The sequence below is a fragment of the Ranitomeya imitator genome, chromosome 4 (genome assembly GCF_032444005.1).
Source record: "Ranitomeya imitator isolate aRanImi1 chromosome 4, aRanImi1.pri, whole genome shotgun sequence".
NCBI lineage: Eukaryota > Metazoa > Chordata > Amphibia > Anura > Dendrobatidae > Ranitomeya > Ranitomeya imitator.
In genome coordinates, this window is record NC_091285.1 from 592,469,080 (window position 1) to 592,492,530 (window position 23,451).

Here is a 23,451-nt window from a genome sequence, read left to right on the forward strand (position 1 = left end):
CAAGAATAAAAAGACTAGACTGGACTTTGCTAAAAAACATCTAAAAAAGCCAGCACAGTTCTGGAAAAACATTCTTTGGACAGATGAAACCAAAATCAACCACTACAAGAATGATGGAAAGAGAAAAGTATGGTGAAGGCGTGGTACAGCTCATGATCCAAAGCATACCACATCATCTGTAAAACATGGCGGAGGCAGTGTGATGGCTTGGGCATTCATGGCTGCCAGTGGCACTGGGTCACTTGTGTTTATTGACAACAAAAAACGTCAGTAAAAATTGAAACGTGCACATATATGGCGACTCAAAATCAGATAATCTAAATTAGGAGAACCAAGAGTCAAAACTAGCCACAAAAGTATCACAAAAGGTAATGTTTATTAAACAACTTATAAACAAAAATACAATAATCAATAATCAAGGATATAAAGTGCATAGTAACTGTATCCTAAAATACATCCATGTCAGCCAGGCACATAGGGCAGGAACATACAATTAGTCATAGACGTCAGTGTGAAGTACTATTGACACATAGGCTGCATTGTCTCAGTACTGTGGTGATCTAATTAGAAGGTGTATTCTCAGTGGCCATATATCAGTGGCCCCTGAGGAAGCGGTTACAATAGAACGCGAAACGCGCGTTGGGGAACGTCGTCCAGGACTCGGACAGGACTTCATTGTACACATGGGTAATTTACTTATGTATTTCTTTTTTATGTGATCATTTGCAAACCCAGTTTCTGTGGGGATCTTTTGATATATGGTCACTGAGAATACACCTTCTAATTAGATCACCACAGTACTGAGACAATGCAGCCTATGTGTCAATAGTACTTCACACTGACGTCTATGACTAATTGTATGTTCCTGCCCTATGTGCCTGGCTGACATGGATGTATTTTAGGATACAGTTACCATGCACTTTATATCCTTGATTATTGATTATTGTATTTTTGTTTATAAGTTGTTTAATAAACATTACCTTTTGTGATACTTTTGTGGCTAGTTTTGACTCTTGGTTCTCCTAATTTAGATCACTTGTGTTTATTGATGATGTGACACAGGACAGAAGCAGCCGAATGAATTCTGAGGTATTCAGAGCCGCCATACTGTGTGCTCAGATCCAGCCAAATGCAGCAAAACTGATTGGTCGTCATTTCATACTACAGATGGACAATGACCCAAAACATAAAGCCAAAGCAACCCAGGAGTTTATTAAAGCAAAGAAGTGGAATATTCTTGAATGGCCAAGTCAGTCACCTGATCTCAACCCAATTGAGCATGCATTTCACTTGTTAAAGACTAAACTTCAGACAGAAAGGCCCACAAACAAACAGCAACTGAAAACCACCACAGTGAAGGCCTGGCATAGCATCAAAAAGGAGGAAACACAGCGTCTGGTGATGTCCATGAGTTCAACACTTCAGGTAGTCATTACCAACAAAGGGTTTTCAACCAAGTACTAAAAATGAACATTTTATTTAAAATTATTGAATCTGTCCAATTACTTTTTGTCAATTTAAAAACAGGGTGGCACATGTTAAGGAGCTGAAACTTCTAAACCCTTCATCAAATTTTAATGTGGATACCCTCAAATGAAAGCTGAAAGTCTGAACTTCAACTGCATCTGAATTGTTTTGTTTAAAATTCATTGTGGTAATGTCTATAACCAAAATTAGAAAAATGTTGTCTCTGTCCAAATATATATGGACCTAACTGTATCATTAATAACTAGTGTGGCGTGGCTAAAGGTTGTATAGTCGACTGGAGATATGTGTCACATAGGTGGCTTGTCCCTGTGACATAACCCTGCCTATCTATGTGTGTTTCAGGACCTGTGGTCATAACCACATGTCTAATCATGTGATGGGCTCCTGGGTGTGGTTAGACCTATAAAAGAAAGGCTAATGTTTAACACAGGGGGGTATATGTGTGGAGGTGTTAGCCTCCAGAGTGTGTTAAGGCTTCAGGACTGAGCCTGAAGGACTGGACACTTGTTTTTCCTTTTCCTGAGCTAAAGGCTATTTGTTTTCTGTTTTGCAATGTGGTTTATGGAGCAATAAACCCTTTGAACTTTTAACGGAATGTGCCTCCTGAGTGTCAGCCATCGCACCTGAGAGAGTGAAACCCCTACACTAGGCACTAACCAAACTCAATGCTCCTTGTCGTCATCAGTATGGGGTATCATCCCGAGGTTGTCAACAAGGGGCTGGCTGCTGTAATAGAACACTTCGATGTCGGACTGAAGGTGCGTGGAGTGCCCATGCAGAGCCAGAGGCTCCCCGGCCGGTGGCATCCCTGGTTACTTGAAAAAAATGGCCGACAATGCCCGGCAGTGTGTGATGTCACTGAAGCTATGGAGCCTCGCATGGGCCAAAAAGCAAACCAAAGCGTTTCAAAGGACTGCATCCTTCTTTGTCAGGGTTACCGCTTTCATCTCTACGGTGCTTAATATATTCGCTTTCTGCACACTGTCTGGTACCTCCATTAACTCCAAGTGCACCAACCCTGCTGAATATGAGTCTCAGTAGTTTATATGGTGGTGATAATTGACCAAGTGACACTCAGTGATAGGCCTATGTAAATAGATACCCCTCATATTGAGACTAATGCATGACAAAAAATATTTCAAAATAGATATTGTCTCCTACCTGTTGTGAATTCTGTTGTTAAGCTCCCTCCTGTGGTCATGAATGGTACTTCGGCTGGTTTTGTCCATGGGCTTCCTCTGGTGGTTGTGAGTGGGGCTGCGGCTTCTGAGGTTCCTTCCACAGGTGACGAGGTTAATTCGTTAGCTGGCTGCTCTATTTAACTCCACCTAGATCATTGCTCCATGCCACCTGTCAATGTTCCAGTATTGGTCTAGTTCGCTCCTGGATCGTTCCTGTGACCTGTCTTCCCAGCAGAAGCTAAGTTCCTGCTTGTTTTTCTCTGTTTGCTATTTTTTCTGTCCAGCTTGCTATTTTGATTTTTGTCTTGCTTGCTGGACGCTCTGGGACGCAGAGGGAGCGCCTCCGCACCGTGAGTCGGTGAGGAGGGTCTTTTTGCGCCCTCTGCGTGGTCTTTTTGTAGTTTTTTGTGCTGACCACAAAGTTACCTCTCCTATCCTCTGTCTGTTCAGTAAGTCGGGCCTCACTTTGCTAAATCTATTTCATCTCTGTGTTTGTAATTTTCATCTTTACTCACAGTCATTATATGTGGGGGGCTGCCTGTTCCTTTGGGAAATTTCTCTGAGGCAAGGTAGGCTTTATTTTTCTATCTTTAGGGCTAGCTAGTTCCTTAGGCTGTGACGAGGCGCCTAGGGAGTGTCAGGAGTGCTCCACGGCTATTTCTAGTGTGTGTGATAGGATTAGGGATTGCGGTCAGCAGAGATCCCACGTCTCAGAGCTTGTCCTGTATTATTAGTAACTATCAGGTCATTCCGTGTGCTCTTAACCACCAGGTCCATTATTGTCCTCACCACCAGGTCATAACAGTACAGGTGGCCCAAAGTATTAATGCATCTCAATAGAAGGATAAGAGAAGTTCTGAGACCATTTTTTTTTCTTTGCAGTGTGTTTTGTCTCTCTTTTCCCCTTTACCTCTGGGTGGTTCAGGATACAGGTGTAGATATGGACATTCAAGGTCTGTCCTCTTGTATGGATAATCTCACTGCAAGGGTACAAAACATTCAAGATTTTGTGGTTCAGAATCCGATGTTAGAGCCTAGGATCCCAATTCCTGATTTGTTTTTTGGGGATAGATCTAAGTTTCTGAATTTCAAAAATAATTGAAAATTGTTTCTTGCTTTGAAACCTCGCTCCTCAGGTGACCCTGTTCAACAAGTGAAAATCATTATTTCTTTGTTACGTGGCGACCCTCAAGACTGGGCATTTTCCCTTGCGCCAGGAGATACGGCATTGCGTGATGTTGATGCGTTTTTTCTGGCGCTTGGATTACTTTATGATGAACCAAATTCAGTGGATCAGGCAGAGAAAATCTTGCTGGCTCTGTGTCAGGGTCAGGATGAGGTAGAGATATATTGTCAGAAGTTTAGGAAGTGGTCTGTACTCACTCAGTGGAATGAATGTGCGCTGGCAGCAATTTTCAGAAAGGGTCTCTCTGAAGCCCTTAAGGATGTCATGGTGGGATTTCCCATGCCTGCTGGTCTGAATGAGTCTATGTCTTTGGCCATTCAGATCGATCGACGCTTGCGTGAGCGTAAAGTTGTGCACCATTTGGCGGTATTATCTGAGCAAGGACCTGAGCCTATGCAATGTGATAGGACTTTGACCAGAGCTGAACGGCAAGAACACAGATGTCGGAATGGGCTGTGTTTTTACTGTGGTGAATCCACTCATGCTATCTCCGATTGTCCTAAGCGCACTAAGCGTTTCGCTAGGTCTGCCACCATTGGTACGGTACAGTCGAAATTTCTTTTGTCCGTTACTCTGATTTGCTCTTTGTCATCCTATTCTGTTATGGCATTTGTGGATTCAGGCGCTGCCCTGAATTTGATGGACTTGGAGTTTGCTAGGCGCTGTGTTTTTTTCTTGGAGCCCTTGCAGTATCCTATTCCATTGAGAGGAATTGATGCTACGCCTTTGGCCAAGAATAAGCCCCAGTACTGGACCCAATTGACCATGTGCATGGCTCCTGCACATCAGGAGGATATTCGCTTTTTGGTGTTGCATAATCTGCATGATGTGGTCGTTTTGGGGTTGCCATGGCTACAGGTCCATAATCCAGTATTGGATTGGAAATCTATGTCTGTGTCCAGCTGGGGTTGTCAGGGGGTACATGGTGATGTTCCATTTTTGTCTATTTCGTCATCCACCCCTTCTGAAGTCCCGGAGTTTTTGTCGGATTACCGGGATGTATTTGATGAGCCCAAATCCAGTGCCCTACCTCCTCATAGGGATTGCGATTGTGCTATCAATTTGATTCCTGGAAGTAAGTTTCCTAAGGGCCGACTGTTCAATTTATCGGTGCCAGAACACGCCGCTATGCGGAGTTATATAAAGGAATCCTTGGAGAAGGGTCATATTCGCCCGTCGTCGTCACCATTGGGAGCAGGGTTCTTTTTTGTGGCCAAGAAGGATGGTTCTTTGAGACCTTGTATTGATTACCGCCTTCTTAATAAGATCACAGTCAAATTTCAGTACCCTTTGCCGCAGCTGTCTGATTTATTTGCTCGGATTAAGGGGGCTAGTTGGTTCACCAAGATAGATCTTTGTGGTGTGTATAATCTTGTGCGTATTAAGCAGGGCGATGAATGGAAAACAGCATTTAATACGCCCGAGGGCCATTTTGAGTACCTGGTTATGCCATTCGGGCTTTCCAATGCTCCATCAGTATTTCAGTCATTTATGCATGACATCTTCCGAGAGTACCTGGATAAATTCCTGATTGTATATTTGGATGATATTTTGGTCTTCTCGGATGATTGGGAGTCTCACGTGAAGCAGGTCAGAATGGTGTTCCAGGTCCTTCGTGCTAATTCTTTGTTTGCAAAGGGGTCTAAGTGTCTCTTTGGAGTTCAGAAGGTTTCATTTTTGGGTTTCATTTTTTCCCCTTCTACTATCGAGATGGACCCTGTTAAAGTCCAGGCCATTTATGATTGGAATCAGCCGACATCTGTGAAGAGTCTGCAAAAGTTTCTGGGCTTTGCTAATTTTTATCGTCGCTTCATCAGTAATTTTTCTAGTGTTGCTAAACCGTTGACTGATTTGACCAAGAAGGGTGCTGATGTGGTCAATTGGTCTTCTGCGGCTGTGGAAGCTTTTCAGGAGTTGAAGCGTCGTTTTTCTTCTGCCCCTGTGTTGTGCCAGCCAGATGTTTCGCTCCCGTTTCAGGTCGAGGTTGATGCTTCTGAGATTGGAGCAGGAGCTGTTTTGTCGCAAAGAAGTTCTGATGGCTCGGTGATGAAACCATGTGCCTTCTTTTCTAGAAAGTTTTCGCCTGCTGAGCACAATTATGATGTTGGCAATCGAGAGTTGTTGGCCATGAAGTGGGCATTCGAGGAGTGGCGTCATTGGCTTGAAGGAGACAAGCATCGCGTGGTGGTCTTGACGGATCACAAGAATTTGACTTATCTCGAGTCTGCCAAACGGTTGAATCCTAGACAGGCTCGTTGGTCGCTATTTTTCTCCCGTTTTGATTTTGTGGTTTCGTACCTTCTGGGCTCTAAGAATGTGAAGGCTGATGCCCTGTCAAGGAGTTTTGTGCCCGACTCTCCGGGTGTTCCTGAGCCGGCGGGTATTCTCAAAGAGGGGGTAATTTTGTCTGCCATCTCCCCTGATTTGCGGCGGGTGCTGCAAAAATTTCAGGCTGATAGACCTGACTGTTGCCCAGCGGAGAAACTGTTTGTCCCTGATAAATGGACTAGTAGAGTTATCTCTGAGGTTCATTGTTCGGTGTTGGCTGGTCATCCTGGAATCTTTGGTACCAGAGATTTGGTGGCTAGATCCTTTTGGTGGCCGTCTTTGTCACGGGATGTGCGTTCTTTTGTGCAGTCCTGTGGGACTTGGGCTCGGGCTAAGCCCTGCTGTTCTCGTGCCAGTGGGTTGCTTTTGCCCTTGCCGGTCCCGAAGAGGCCCTGGACACATATTTCTATGGATTTTATTTCGGATCTCCCTGTCTCTCAAAAGATGTCGGTCATTTGGGTGGTTTGTGATCGCTTCTCTAAGATGGTCCATTTGGTACCCTTGTCTAAATTGCCTTCCAACTCTGATTTGGTGCCGTTGTTTTTGCAGCATGTGGTTCGTTTACTTGGCATTCCGGAGAACATCGTTTCGGACAGAGGTTCCCAGTTTGTTTCGAGGTTTTGGCGATCCTTTTGTGCTAGGATGGGCATTGATTTGTCTTTTTCCTCGGCTTTCCATCCTCAGACAAATGGCCAAACCGAACGTACTAATCAGACTTTGGAAACATATCTGAGATGCTTTGTTTCTGCTGGTCAGGATGATTGGGTGTCCTTTTTGCCTTTGGCTGAGTTCGCCCTTAATAATCGGGCCAGCTCGGCTACTTTGGTTTCGCCATTTTTCTGCAATTCTGGTTTCCATCCTCGTTTCTCTTCAGGGCAGGTTGAGTCTTCGGACTGTCCTGGTGTAGATACTGTGGTGGATAAGTTGCAGCAGATTTGGACTCATGTGGTGGACAATTTGACATTGTCCCAGGAGAAGGCTCAACGTTTCGCTAACCGCCGGCGCTGTGTGGGTCCCCGACTTCGTGTTGGGGATTTGGTTTGGTTGTCGTCTCGTTATGTTCCTATGAAGGTTTCATCTCCTAAGTTTAAGCCTCGTTTCATTGGTCCGTATAAGATTTCTGAGGTTCTCAATCCTGTGTCATTTCGTTTGACCCTTCCAGCTTCTTTTGCCATCCATAATGTATTACATAGGTCGTTGTTGCGGAGATACGTGGCGCCTGTGGTTCCATCCGTTGATCCTCCTGCCCCGGTGTTGTTTGAGGGGGAGTTGGAGTATGTGGTGGAGAAGATTTTGGATTCTCGTATTTCGAGATGGAAACTCCAGTACCTGGTCAAGTGGAAGGGTTATGGTCAGGAAGATAACTCCTGGGTCTTTGCCTCTGATGTTCATGCTGCCGATCTGGTTCGTGCCTTTCATTTGGCTCGTCCTGGTCGGCCTGGGGGCTCTGGTAAGGGTTCGGTGACCCCTCCTCAAGGGGGGGTACTGTTGTGAATTCTGTTGTTAAGCTCCCTCCTGTGGTCATGAATGGTACTTCGGCTGGTTCTGTCCATGGGCTTCCTCTGGTGGTCGTGAGTGGGGCTGCGGCTTCTGAGGTTCCTTCCACAGGTGATGAGGTTAATTCGTTAGCTGGCTGCTCTATTTAACTCCACCTAGATCATTGCTCCATGCCACCTGTCAATGTTCCAGTATTGGTCTAGTTCGCTCCTGGATCGTTCCTGTGACCTGTCTTCCCAGCAGAAGCTAAGTTCCTGCTTGTTTTTCTCTGTTTGCTATTTTTTCTGTCCAGCTTGCTATTTTGATTTTTGTCTTGCTTGCTGGACGCTCTGGGACGCAGAGGGAGCGCCTCCGCACCGTGAGTCGGTGTGGAGGGTCTTTTTGCGCCCTCTGCGTGGTCTTTTTGTAGTTTTTTGTGCTGACCACAAAGTTACCTTTCCTATCCTCTGTCTGTTCAGTAAGTCGGGCCTCACTTTGCTAAATCTATTTCATCTCTGTGTTTGTAGTTTTCATCTTTACTCACAGTCATTATATGTGGGGGGCTGCCTGTTCCTTTGGGAAATTTCTCTGAGGCAAGGTAGGCTTTATTTTTCTATCTTTAGGGCTAGCTAGTTCCTTAGGCTGTGACGAGGCGCCTAGGGAGCGTAAGGAGCGCTCCACGGCTATTTCTAGTGTGTGTGATAGGATTAGGGATTGCGGTCAGCAGAGTTCCCACGTCTCAGAGCTTGTCCTGTATTATTAGTAACTATCAGGTCATTCCGTGTGCTCTTAACCACCAGGTCCATTATTGTCCTCACCACCAGGTCATAACACCTACCCCACCATTCTGTTGAGTGTAAACCCGCAAGGGCAGGGACCTTTCCCCTCTGTATCAGTCTGTTGTTAGTTGGTTTACTGTGATATCTAAATTTTGTATGTAACCCCTTCTCATGTACAGCAACATTAAATCAATGGTGTTATAGAAATAAATAATAAACTGTATCAGTGTGTGCAGAGCGCCAGAACAGTTAAAATCTGCAGAAGAGCAGGGAGACACGATCTCTCTGCACTGGTGTGTGGCCACAATGTGGCCTATGAGCTGGGGGCCCTGTGCCAGGACCTGCTCCAGCTTCCTAACTCAAGTCCAACTATATCGGCATCTGTGTGCTCTTTGCGGAGTTGTGCGCTTCAGAAGACAAGCTACGGAGATCGGAACAGAGGACAAATGAGGAGGAGAGGTGAGTATTACATTTTATTATTGTTTTTGGAACCATAATGCAGTATTGAGGACTATGGAATACATTATACTGTATGGATAACTATGTGGTGCATCATACTATATGGACTATGTGGGGGCTATTATATTTGGAGGGCTATGTGGGAGCTTTAAAACTGTATGCAAGCAATTGTACAGTGTGGAGGTTTGTGTTAGGTCCATCATACCGTGTGGAGGGCTGTGCTGATGCCATTATACAGTGTATAGAAGTGTGGGGCTATTATACTGTATGTAGGCCCATTATACTGCATGTAGGGCTGTGTAGGGGTCACGGTTGGAGGATCATACTGTGTTAGGGTCCTTATAATTTTCTAGGGCAGCTGAGGGATGGGGTGCAGTAGAGTCATCATACTGTGCGTGTGGAGGGTACTGTGGATGAATTCACTGTAGGGGTATCTTAGTGTTTGTGGGGCACTTTTGTTCACATCATACTTTACGAGTGCAATGAAAGGGGAATCTAGAGCTCCAGTAGGTGGAATATTAGAGGACACACAGTTCCACACAGTAGGTGCAGTAATAGGTACACATATGCCTGCAGCGGCTCAGTATTGGAGTATCAGCAGGGTTAAATGTTTGTGCAGGTTTTGGATAGATGTAGACGGTGCCTGAAAATTGGTGAAATCATATGTGCCTTTGTTGCAATCTCTGCAGAAGAGTCCTGTCTGGAAGAAGTTGCCATGTTGGCCTTGGCCAGACAGAGAAGACGGTAAAACTGAATGAATCCACCAGATAGAGCATCAGCTGTATTTACTATCTGTACTATAATCTCTCCTTAAGTTCACCACATGTTCGTAATATCAGTATTGCTTTTTGTATAGAGATTTTTTAGTAATAGTTCTGTCATCTGCTGAGGTTCTCCTGGATCCATTACTAGGGTGCGCTAACATACTTGTAATCAGGGATACATGGTTAGGGGCCCACTCAGAAGTTTGGCTCCTTTGAATCAAAACCCTAGCTATGCTTCTGAGTCGTACCTTCAGAAGTACAAAGATTATGAGGACAGTATATGGTTATGATGATAAATATTATTGTAGGCAGCGCCTTCTTGGACACAAAGATCTTATATCATGTGTTTCTCGGAGATACACATCTACAGATTATATAATCCAAACCCTGCTATCAACAATACCTGAGTGAAATGAAATATGAAAATAGTCAAATATCAGAGTGAATTAAATAAAACTGACAATAAACCGCTATGTATAGAGAAACATGTTAGGCTGGTTTCACATTTGCGTTTTTTGCCGCAGCGTTTGTACCGCATATAAACGCATGCGTCGTGTTTTCCTATATTTAACATTAAAAACGCATGCTTTTTTTTGTTCATGTTTTGCCGCGTTTGACAACGCATGCGTCTTTTTGTCGCTTGCGGCTTGGCGCGGAAATGCAACATGTAGTAATTTCTAGAGGCGTCTATTTGCCGCAAGGAAACTCATGCGTTCGATTGCGCACGGTTTGCGTAAAAAAAACCACATTGCTGTCTATGTAAACGCATGTGTTTTTAAGCACATGCGTTTGGATGCATTTCAATAGAGAAAAACAAGTCTAGACACTGATAAGCCACCCCCCACCATCAAGGTGATAAAGGGATCCAAACCCTAACCCTAACCCTAAGCCACCATCAAGGTGATAAAGGGATCCAAACCCTAACCCTAACCCTAGCCCTAACCCTAGCCCTAACCCTAGCCCTAACCCTAACCCTAACCCTAGCCCTAACCCTAACCCTAGCCCTAAACCCTAATGGGAAAATGGAAATAAATACTTTTTTAATTTTTTAATTTTTCCCAACCTAAGGAGTTGATGAAGGGGGTTTGATTTCTATTTATAGGGGTTTTTCTAGTGGATTTTTATGATTGGCAGCTTTCACAACACTGAAAGACGCTTTTTAGTCCAAAAAATATTTTTTGCATTACCACATTTTGAGAGCTACAATTTTTCCATATTTTAGTCCACAGAGTCATGTGAGGTCTTGTTTTTTGCGGGACGAGTTGACATTTTTATTGGTAACATTTTTGGGCACGTGACATTTTTGATTGCTTTTTATTCCGATTTTTTTTAAGCAGAATGAACAAAAACCAGCTATTCATCTTGATTTTTCTCTTGTGGAATTTCTCATCATGTGTACCAAAAGCGCAAACGCAGGAAAAAACGCATGTAAACGCGTACAAACGCGGCGTTTTTTTAACCACATGCGTTTATTGGGACCTGTTCTCTTCAACATATTCATTAATGATCTGGTAGAAGGTTTACACAGTAAAATATCGATATTTGCAGATGATACAAAACTATGTAAAGCAGTTAATACAAGAGAAGATAGTATTCTGCTACAGATGGATCTGGATAAGTTGGAAACTTGGGCTGAAAGGTGGCAGATGAGGTTTAACAATGATAAATGTAAGGTTATACACATGGGAAGAAGGAATCAATGTCACCATTACACACTGAATGGGAAACCACTGGGTAAATCTGACAGGGAGAAGGACTTGGGGATCCTAGTTAATGATAAACTTACCTGGAGCAGCCAGTGCCAGGCAGCAGCTGCCAAGGCAAACAGGATCATGGGGTGCATTAAAAGAGGTCTGGATACACATGATGAGAGCATTATACTGCCTCTGTACAAATCCCTAGTTAGACCGCACATGGAGTACTGTGTCCAGTTTTGGGCACCGGTGCTCAGGAAGGATATAATGGAACTAGAGAGAGTACAAAGGAGGGCAACAAAATTAATAAAGGGGATGGGAGAACTACAATACCCAGATAGATTAGCGAAATTAGGATTATTTAGTCTAGAAAAAAGACGACTGAGGGGCGATCTAATAACCATGTATAAGTATATAAGGGGACAATACAAATATCTCGCTGAGGATCTGTTTATACCAAGGAAGGTGACGGGCACAAGGGGGCATTCTTTGCGTCTGGAGGAGAGAAGGTTTTTCCACCAACATAGAAGAGGATTCTTTACTGTTAGGGCAGTGAGAATCTGGAATTGCTTGCCTGAGGAGGTGGTGATGGCGAACTCAGTCGAGGGGTTCAAGAGAGGCCTGGATGTCTTCCTGGAGCAGAACAATATTGTATCATACAATTAGGTTCTGTAGAAGGACATAGATCTGGGGATTTATTATGATGGAACATAGGCTGAACTGGATGGACAAGTGTCTTTTTTCGGCCTTACTAACTATGTTACTATGTTACTATGACAACGCATGCGTCTGAAAAACGCAGCGTTTGTACGCGTTTACATGCGTTTTTTTACCACTTGCGGATGCGTTTTAAATGCTGCGGATTTAAACGCAAATGTGAAACTAGCCTTACAGGCTGATGAATATATGAAGTACATAAAAATCCCAAGAAGCATATATCCTTACTTTCTAAATTCAATATCTACTGATATATCAGTAATTTGTATAGTAGATTCATAAATGGTGAAAACATAAAAGGGTATACTTCTATCTCACAGCTCAAAAACCTCTGTACATATCATTTGGCTGTTGCCTATCACTGTATTTACTCCAACCACAGTAGTAGTGAGAACCTAGTCCCCAGTCAATCTGAATATATATCTTTATTTCAAAACAACCCTCAACCTATTGTCTCCTTCCCCATAATCCTGTAGAATGTAAGCCCGCAAGGGCAGGGTCCTCGCCCCTCTGTATCAGTCTGTCATTGTCAGTTTGTTTACTGTAAGCGATATCTGTAACTTGTATGTAACCCATTCTCATGTACAGCACCAGGGAATCAATGGTGCTATACTGTATAAGACAAGGGGTATTTGAGAATAATATAATAATCCATATTAAATTGTGCAATCACAATCCACCCATGGCTGTTAACATGTTAAATGCCGCTGTCAATCTCTGACAGCAGTCTTTAACATGATCGCAGAGCATCACTAATCCCGCCCATCAGTGCGCATGTTTCCTGACCGCGGGTCACCGATGGTTGGAATGACAACCCCTGTGGTTGTCATAGCTGGATAATTATGAGCACGGCCCAGAGGTAGGTGCTCATAGCAAATAAGCATTTCTGCTATATAGAGCAGGGCTGAAGCCCTGTTGTGTGTAGCACAGGTGATCGGATGATCGCAGCTTCTAGTCTTCCAAGGAAACTATTGAAGCAGGTGAAAAGTAAAAAAAAAAAAGTTTTTAAAAATATAAAAAGAATAAAAGTTTAAATCACGCCCCCATTTATCCCATTCAAAAAACAATTTTTAAAAATGCACGTATTTGGTATCACCGCATTCAGAATCGCCCGATCTATCAATGTGTAACAGAATTAATCCGATCAGTAAACGGCATAATGAGAAAAAAAGTCAAAATGACAGAAATGTTTTTTGATTGCCGTAACATTGCATTAAAACGCAATAACGGGTGATCAAAGCATCGTACCTACACCAAAATGGTATAAATTAAAACATCAGCTCGACATGCAAAAAATAAGCCCTCATCCAGCCCCAGATCCTGAAAAATGGAGACGCTACGGGTTTGGTAAAATGACGCTTAAACAAAAAAAGTTTTGATTTTCTTTTCAACACTTAAATAAAAATTAACCTATGCATGTTTGGTATCTACAAACTCGTAATGACCTGCAGAATCATAATGGCAGGTCAGTTTTAGCTTTGGTGAACATAGTATAAAAAAAAACAAAAAACAATTGTGGAATTGCACTTTTTTATTTGCCATTTCACCACACTTGAAATTTTTTCCCGTTTTCCAGTGCATTATATGGCAAAACCAATGATACAATTTTAAAGTACAACTCGTCCTGCAAAAAATAAGCCCTCACATGGCCATATTGATAGAAAAATAAAAATGTTATGGCTCTGGGAAGAAGGAGAGCAAAAAACAAAACCGCAAAAATGGAAAAGAGCCCGTGAGTAAAAAGGGTAAAATACCGCTATCAACATCTGTTATCCCGTGCCTACCTGACACATCTGCGGTGGGCACAAAGGATGATCTTGGGATTTACTCATCAAGTAAAAGCTCCCTTCCTTCTTGCTGTGATATATAAAAGAAACAAAACAATGAATATATAATAGTAGATTTACTATTAAATAATAACCTTCTATTGTTGAACATAAGAGTGGGAGGGTGGGCTGTTCAACCAGTACAGGTGAGATGCTCCTTATATTGTACACAACTGTCACACCCAGAACAGTTAGCTGCACAAATAATTACCTATATCAAATCCTGATAAAAGATGCTGCTTGCAATCTTTGTTTGCTAGATTACACAGTCACATAGGGCATGCACAAACTATTATGGTGCACCTATATTCATGAACTGATGGTGGTTCTGGTAAAGTATTCATGTAAGTACCCCTTAAATCTTTTTAGGTCTTGCTGCAATCTGACAATGTGGCCCTTAGACCAAAACATGTTGTCCAGTCCTATTCTACAACTGCTATATGAATATTTAAAATTGTGTTATGGTTTTTTGGACCCTGTATTGTAGATATATTCTAATTTGTGTCATATACAGGCAGGGTCATGCCTAAAGGTATGTACAGTAGTATGGAGCAACTGATATTTTATATGACTCTGACCAGCTCTATACATAGTATTGCTGACTACATGACACCTTAGATACCCTATTTTCTTCTTTAAGAGCAATTTGTTTATTGGAGTTTGCTTTCCTATATATATATATATATATATATATATATATAGATTTTAATTATATTCAGAGTTTAGCAAAGGCCACCCATGAAAAACAAGATAATTCAACCCAACTGTAGATGTAATGCATCTTGATGGGCGTGTGAAAACAGCGTGACATTTACACAGCTTCAGGATACTAATTAACCGGTAATTGCAATAAAGGAGTCTTGTCTTGGAGGTAAGGTCATAGTCAGCAAATACTGTATGTTTTTCACTTCTTCCTCGCTGATCCGATATACATTGACATTTAGATTACACATATGAATGCCTACTAAAAGATCCTGCAAGTACTGGCCACATAGAGAGGAATAGTTTTAATAAGAATGCAGAACAAGTAGCAGGCCATCCACAAAGCATGAAATATACACATGGTCAGTTAAGACTTGTTTGGCCGTGAACATGTGCAACATGGAATCCTTCTCTTTTCCTCTAGTTAAGATCCAACAACAACAATCATAATTTTTATGCTTCATTATTAGCTTAGACATGAAGAATAGGTTAAGTAGAAAGTGTAGAATCACAGTGACAGTAATAGTATATGTGATACCACTCAATGTAGCAAAACCATTTCAAACTTCCCTTCTGAGCCAAAAATGCACCAAATTTTTTTAGAAAAAGCAAAAAAGAAAAAAAATCCATAAGATGAAATAAAATATGTTATTTTAATGTCATCATGAAATTAAACTATATCATGCCAACTAATACATGCTGCTCAATCCACCGGGCAAAATGTATCAGACTGACACTTACGGTAATTCATTAAACTGAATATGCTTAACTTAGTTTAAAAATATGTAGGAACCAAACAGCGTGGGAAATTAGTTGTCTGACAGCTTCTTTACGTCAAAAATAAAAAGACAGGCAGTGGATTGCACTAGAGTGTATAGTTTTACATGGATCTTGGACTTAAGGTACCTTCACACATAACGATATCGTTAACGATATCGTTGCTTTTTGTGACGTAGCAACGATATCGTTAAGGAAATCGTTCTGTGTGACAGCGACCAACGATCAGGCCCCTGCTGGGAGATCGTTGGTCGCTGAGGAAAGTCCAGAACTTTATTTCGTCGCTGGACTCCCTGCAGACATCGCTAGATCGGTGTGTGGGACACCGATCCAGCGATGTCTTCACTGGTAACCAAGGGTAAACATCGGGTTACTAAGCGCAGGGCCGCGCTTAGTAACCCGATGTTTACCCTGGTTGCCAGCGTAAAAGTTAAAAAACCAAACACTACTTACTTACCTACCGCTGTCTGTCCCCGGCGCTCTGCTTCTCTGTACTCCTCCTGCACTGGCTGTGAGCGTCGGTTAGCCGGAAAGCAGAGCGGTGACGTCACCGCTCTGCTTTCCGGCCGCTGTGCTCACAGCCAGTGCAGGAGGAGTACAGAGAAGCAGAGCACCGGGGACAGACAGCGGTAGGTAAGTATGTAGTGTTTGTTTTTTTTACGTTTACGCTGGTAACCAGGGTAAACATCGGGTTACTAAGCGCGGCCCTGTGCTTAGTAACCCGATGTTTACCCTGGTTACCGGGGACCTCGGGATCGTTGGTCGCTGGAGAGCTGTCTGTGAGACAGCTCTCCAGCGACCAAACAGCGACGCTGCAGCGATCTACATCGTTGTCGGTATCGCTGCAGCGTCGCTGAGTGTGAAGGTACCTTTAGCAACATTTGACAACCAGCTGTCACACAAGCTTAGGGTGTGCGGTGCTCTGCATAAATAGCAAAAAGCTGAATAGTCCACGGCAGAAGAAGAAGAAGGATATACAGTTAGGGCCAGAAATATTTGGACAGTGACACAAGTTTTGTTATTTTAGCTGTTTACAAAAACATGTTCAGAAATACAATTATATATATAATATGGGCTGAAAGTGCACACTCCCAGCTGCAATATGATAGTTTCCACATCCAAATCGGAGAAAGGGTTTAGGAATCATAGCTCTGTAATGCATAGCGTCCTCTTTTTCAAGGGACCAAAAGTAATTGGACAATGGACTCTAAGGGCTGCAATTAACTCTGAAGGCGTCTCCCTCGTTAACCTGTAATCAATGAAGTAGTTAAAAGGTCAGGGGTGGATTCCAGGTGTGTGGTTTTGCATTTGGAAGCTGTTGCTGTGAGCAGACAACATGCGGTCAAAGGAACTCTCAATTGAGGTGAAGCAGAACATCCTGAGGCTGAAAAAAAAGAAAAAATCCATCAGAGAGATAGCAGACATGCTTGGAGAAGCAAAATCAACAGTTGGGTACATTCTGAGAAAAAAGGAATTGACTGGTGAGCTTGGGAACTCAAAAAGGCCTGGGCGTCCACGGATGACAACAGTGGTGGATGATCGCCGCATACTTAATTTGGTGAAGAAGAACCCGTTCATAACATCAACTGAAGTCCAGAACACTCTCAGTGAAGTAGGTGTATCTGTCTCTAAGTCAACAGTAAAGAGAAGACTCCATGACAGTAAATACAAAGGGTTCACATCTAGATGCAAACCATTCATCAATACCAAAAATAGACAGGCCAGAGTTAAATTTGCAGAAAAACACCTCAAGAAGCCAGCTCAGTTCTGGAAAAGTATTCTATGGACAGATGAGACAAAGATCAACCTGTACCAGAATGATGGGAAGAAAAAAGTTTGGAGAAGAAAGGGAACGGCACATGATCCAAGGCACACCACATCCTCTGTAAAACATGGTGGAGGCAACGTGATGGCATGGGCATGCATGGCTTTCAATGGCACTGGGTCACTTGTGTTTATTGATGACATAAGAGCAGACAAGAGTAGCCGGATGAATTCTGAAGTGGACCGGGATATACTTTCAGCCCAGATTCAGCCAAATGCTGCAAAGTTGATTGGACGGCGCTTCATAGTACAGATGGACAATGACCCCAAGCATACAGCCAAAGCTACCCAGGAGTTCATGAGTGCCAAAAAGTGGAACATTCTGCAATGGCCAAGTCAATCTCCAGATCTAAACCCAATTGAGCATGCATTTCATTTGCTCAAATCCAGACTTAAGACGGAAAGACCCACAAACAAGCAAGACCTGAAGGCTGCGGCTGTAAAGGCCTGGCAAAGCATTAAGAAGGAGGAAACCCAGCGTTTGGTGATGTCCATGGGTTCCAGACTTAAGGCAGTGATTGCCTCCAAAGGATTTGCAACAAAATATTGAAAATAAAAATATTTTGTTTGGGTTATGTTTATTTGTCCAATTACTTTTGACCTCCTAAAATGTGGAGTGTTTGTAAAGAAATGTGTACAATTCCTACATTTTCTATCAGATATTTTTGTTCAACCCTTCAAATTAAACGTTACAATCTGCACTTGAATTCTGTTGTAGAGGTTTCATTTCAAATCCAATGTGGTGGCATGCAGAGCCCAACTCGCGAAAATTGTGTCACTGTCCAAATATTTCTGGCCCTAACTGTATGCGGCACTCACCCAGTAGAAGCTGTATAAACGTGCTGTCCAGCCTCCATTACTGCACCCTCCTGTACACCTGATGTCCTAATGGATGTATGCACATTTCCTTTCCAATAAAGAGCACGTTTATACAGCTTCTACTGGGTGAGTGCCGCATATATCCTTCTTCTTCTTCAGCTTCTTTATGTCCACTCCCTTGGAATGACAGGTCTCTCCCTACAAGTGTTTGCAATGGCAGCAGGGGGGAGATGCCACCGCAGAACCCTACTGTCTAACTAGTCTCCCGTGTGTCTTGGTCCCTGGTGGCTTTCAAGATACTGTATGTTTTCCTCTGAAATGCCACAACTATATTAGCTGTCAGGTTCTCTTTAAGACAGGGGTCCCCAACTTGTAGCTTGAGAGACACATGTGGCTTGTAGACTTGTCATGTGTTTCCCGCTGTTGAATGGTATAAGTTTGCTTTAGAAATGAGCAAATCAGCTGACATTTGAGTTTGGTAGATTTCCTTAAATTAGGCTACAAAATTAAATTATCATAAATATTCAATGCAAATCAATCATGTGCCTTATTACAAGTTTTCCTTAGATCCCAAGTTTTCTTTTGTATTTTTTTAAGGAAAATTATACTCACCTATGCCTGGCCCTCACTTGCCTCAACACTCAGCTGCTCAGGGCTCTGCGTGGCAGGACAGATGAGTCCTGGGTAGGCACGACTTTAATATTTTTTTTTAAACTTCTTCCTGCCCTTTTAAAATACAGCAGAATGACAGCCAGACGGTCACCATCATAATGGATTCATCCATAGTGAATCGCAAACAATTGGATTTGGCCACTTTTTGGAAAATTCAAAGCGAATTCGCCCCTGTTTTATCTTCAAATTGCATATATGGCATAATTACCCAAAATCTAAAAAAAATAAGAAAAATAAGAAATGATCATCCCGTAATCTGAATCTAAGTTGTACATAAATTGATATTTAACTTGTAATATAAATGTTTTATTATAATTATAGTTTGTTTCTTACATTGCATTAAATCTTTGGCATCACAGTTGATGAGGATTACAATATATTAATAGAGATGAGTGAACAATAGAATGCTCAGATTCTCGTTACTCGAACGAAGCAATTCCTAATGCTCAAATTCTTTTTTTCGAGTAATGAGTATAATGAAAGTCAATTGGAAATCTGTGCATTTTTCCAGCAGACCCTACAAAGAGGTCTAGGGGGCAGTGAAAATGTTGAAATGGATCGAAAAAGTGCTGAATGGAATGAGAACAGCATGGGGAAGACTCCTGGAAGCATGCCTAAGGCCGGGGTCACACTAGACCGTAATACGGACGAGTGCAGTGCGCTAAAAAATCGCATAGCACTCGCCCCAATGTTAATCTATGGGGCAGCTCCCATCATCCGATATTTTCTCGGCCGTATTCAGGATCCGAGTGAAATCGCAGCATGCTGCGATTGTCAGCGTATCTCGGGCGAGAATCGCCAATGAAAGTCTATGGGTGCGAGAAAACATCGGATTACATACGGACCATGCGTGTGCATTGCGAGAAATACGGAAGACTTCTCCAGGTGACAGGAAATTGAATCATCCATTATCAGGAAGCTTAGGCATGCTTATTTCTGGCCCACGCTGGATTGCAAACCAGGAAACACGCCTCCACGGAGTGTTTTGTTGTAGCAGCATGGCCAGGCATATTAATGTGGAGATGCTCATTGCTCTGGTCCATGATAGGCCTGAATTATGGGACCAACGCGACGCACATTATGCGGACCGTGCACGTAAAGACGCAGCATGGAGGGCAATATGTCGCCACATGTTCCCCGATTTTGATGAGCGACCTCAAGAGGTTCAGCAAGAAATATGTAAGTACCATTCTTCAAAAAAATGATGTTTATTATTTGATTTTTCCTGATAAAAAAATAAGCCTGAAAGCATCATACAGTGGGGCAAAAAAGTATTTAGTCAGTCAGCAATAGTGCAAGTTCCACCACTTAAAAAGATGAGAGGCGTCTGTAATTTACATCATAGGTAGACCTCAACTATGGGAGACAAACTGAGAAAAAAAAAATCCAGAAAATCACATTGTCTGTTTTTTTAACATTTTTTTTGCATATTATGGTGGAAAATAAGTATTTGGTCAGAAACAAACAATCAAGATTTCTGGCTCTCACAGACCTGTAACTTCTTCTTTAAGAGTCTCCTCTTTCCTCCACTCATTACCTGTCGTAATGGCACCTGTTTAAACTTGTTATCAGTATAAAAAGACACCTGTGCACACCCTCAAACAGTCTGACTCCAAACTCCACTATGGTGAAGACCAAAGAGCTGTCAAAGGACACCAGAAACAAAATTGTAGCCCTGCACCAGGCTGGGAAGACTGAATCTGCAATAGCCAACCAGCTTGGAGTGAAGAAATCAACAGTGGGAGCAATAATTAGAAAATGGAAGACATACAAGACCACTGATAATCTTCCTCGATCTGGGGCTCCACGCAAACTCCCACCCTGTGGGGTCAGAATGATCACAAGAACGGTGAGCAAAAATCCCAGAACCACGCGGGGGGACCTAGTGCATGAACTGCAGAGAGCTGGGACCAATGTAACAAGGCCTACCATAAGTAACACACTACGCCACCATGGATTCAGATCCTGCAGTGCCAGACGTGTCCCACTGCTTAAGCCAGTACATGTCCGGGCCCGTCTGAAGTTTGCTAGAGAGCATTTGGATGATCCAGAGGAGTTTTGGGAGAATGTCCTATGGTCTGATGAAACCAAACTGGAACTGTTTGGTAGAAACACAACTTGTCGTGTTTGGAGGAAAAAGAATACTGAGTTGCATCCATCAAACACCATACCTACTGTAAAGCATGGTGGTGGAAACATCATGCTTTGGGGCTGTTTCTCTGCAAAGGGGCCAGGACGACTGATCCAGGTACATGAAAGAATGAATGGGGCCATGTATCGAGAGATTTTGAGTGCAAACCTCCTTCCATCAGCAAGGGCATTGAAGATGAAACGTGGCTGGGTCTTTCAACATGACAATGACAAAGCACACCGCCAGGGCAACGAAGGAGTGGCTTCGTAAGAAGCATTTCAAGGTCCTGGAGTGGCCTAGCCAGTCTCCAGATCTCAACCCTATAGAAAACCTTTGGAGGTAGTTGAAAGTCCGTGTTGCCAAGCAAAAAGCCAAAAACATCACTGCTCTAGAGGAGATCTGCATGGAGGAATGGGCCAACATACCAACAACAGTGTGTGGCAACCTTGTGAAGACTTACAGAAAACGTTTGACCTCTGTCATTGCCAACAAAGGATATATTACAAAGTATTGAGATGAAATTTTTTTTCTGACCAAATACTTATTTTCCACCATAATATGCAAATAAAATGTTAAAAAAACAGACAATGTGATTTTCTGGATTTTTTTTTCTCAGTTTGTCTCCCATAGTTGAGGTCTACCTATGATGTAAATTACAGACGCCTCTCATCTTTTTAAGTGGTGGAACTTGCACTATTGCTGACTGACTAAATACTTTTTTGCCCCACTGTATGTGTTTTGTTTATGATGTGAGTAAATCATCCATGCTCTTGGTTGAAGATGCAAAAACATTACCAAGAGACACAAATATGTATTTAAATTTTTTTAGCTGTAGTCCGTTAATATAGCGCCAAAGGATTTTATGTTCCCCTAGCCTCCTGGGCCCATGTGTTTTTGCAAAGCCTGTAACTGTTTGTGTGTGATATTTATATCAAATATTTTGTATATTTGCAGTCAATGATGTAAATAGACGCTGGCGGAGTTGCCGGGACCAATACCGCCGTGAACGACAACTTTCTGGTCGGAGTGGTGATGCAGCCCCCAAAAAAAGGAAATACCTTTATTATGACCGTCTAAATTTTCTTGCCCCGGTGATGGAGCTACGACCGTAAGCGCATGCATGTCTACAAATATTTTACACATTTTATGATGTGAATATGTAGGTATTTTTTAATATAAATAATGTTTTGTGAAATACAGAACAGAGTCAAATCTGACTGAAAGAGAGACTGGATCTGACTCAGAGTTGCTGATTGACCCTGTTGCTGAAGATGCAGAAATGGCTGGACCATCTGGGCAAGCAACAGGCAGCAACCACCCAACACAACCACCACAACCAGCAGCAGCATCTTCCGCTCCACAGGAGGCAAATCCTGAGGTTGATGAAGGAGGCCAGAGCAGCAGCCCAACATTGGCTCTGGATACATCACCACAGCCTACTACCAGACCAAACCGTGGTCGTCGCAGAAGGGTGGCTTTGAACATTGGCATCAGGAGGCAAGTTGATACCGGGGTGTTGGACTATTTGTCCCGAGCTGCCAATGATGATGGGGAGGAAGCTTACTTCCGCAGTCTTGCCCGCTATTTACGGCCCATTCCCCGCTCGCTCAGGCTGCGGACCAGAGGTTGCATCCAAATTTTGCTCGATGCGGCAACACCCCCAAACAACCCCACTAATATCTTTAATTATCTTGAACGGTGGAAAATGTCATCTACCAACCTTCTGGCGCTGCAAGACCTTCCACAGGACCAATCACAAACTGTCAGCACCACCCCCGCAACCTATAGCTCCCCAACAACAGCCTGCACAAACCACACAACAACCCCAAAACAGGGGTATTTATGATTTTGCAGCACATCCCCAATCTGACCACTTGAACAGACACATGTTTGGAGGCTGGTCCCAACATGTGTCTGCTCGACATGGCCATATTGGGGGTTCTGACCAAATGGGTCAATCCAGTACCCAGGACTTGATGCCCTTCTACCCTCCACATCAAGTGTTAGCTCATACACATGATCGCAACTTGCAGCAACACCCGCAATTTATATCTGCACTAACACAGGTAGACAGAGTGGTTGGTCAACCACCCAGGCCAAGTTCCGCACATGCTGGACACCCGCCATCACCATCACCACCCCCAACCTACCATAACCTGTAATGTTTTGTATGTTATATTTTGCCTGTCATTTTGGTTTTTGTTGGCCTTAGTTTTTTGTGACCATGGCATGTAAAGCTGTGTTGTTTCTTTTGGTCAAATTACATATGAAAATGGAAATATGTTTTTGGAATACATATATATATATATGCGCAGAGCAGTAAAAATTTGTTCGGAAAACAGAGTCTTATGTATTGGTCCAGCTACATACATGATTTGTCAACTTTACACACTTACATCTTTTCATCATCAGATACATATTACACCAATTTCAGAAGCAAATTATGTGATTTATTAACTTAGAATCTAAAATAAAATTAAGGCAAAACAGCATTGTCTTGCCAAACCGTAGATCCCTCTGGTGACACAAAAAAATTGGTTAAAACATCACGAACTTTTAGGCCAGAGGGCTGACGACGTGAAGGACGAACACGTGTAGTTGTCAAGACAGTATGTGCATAATCAATGT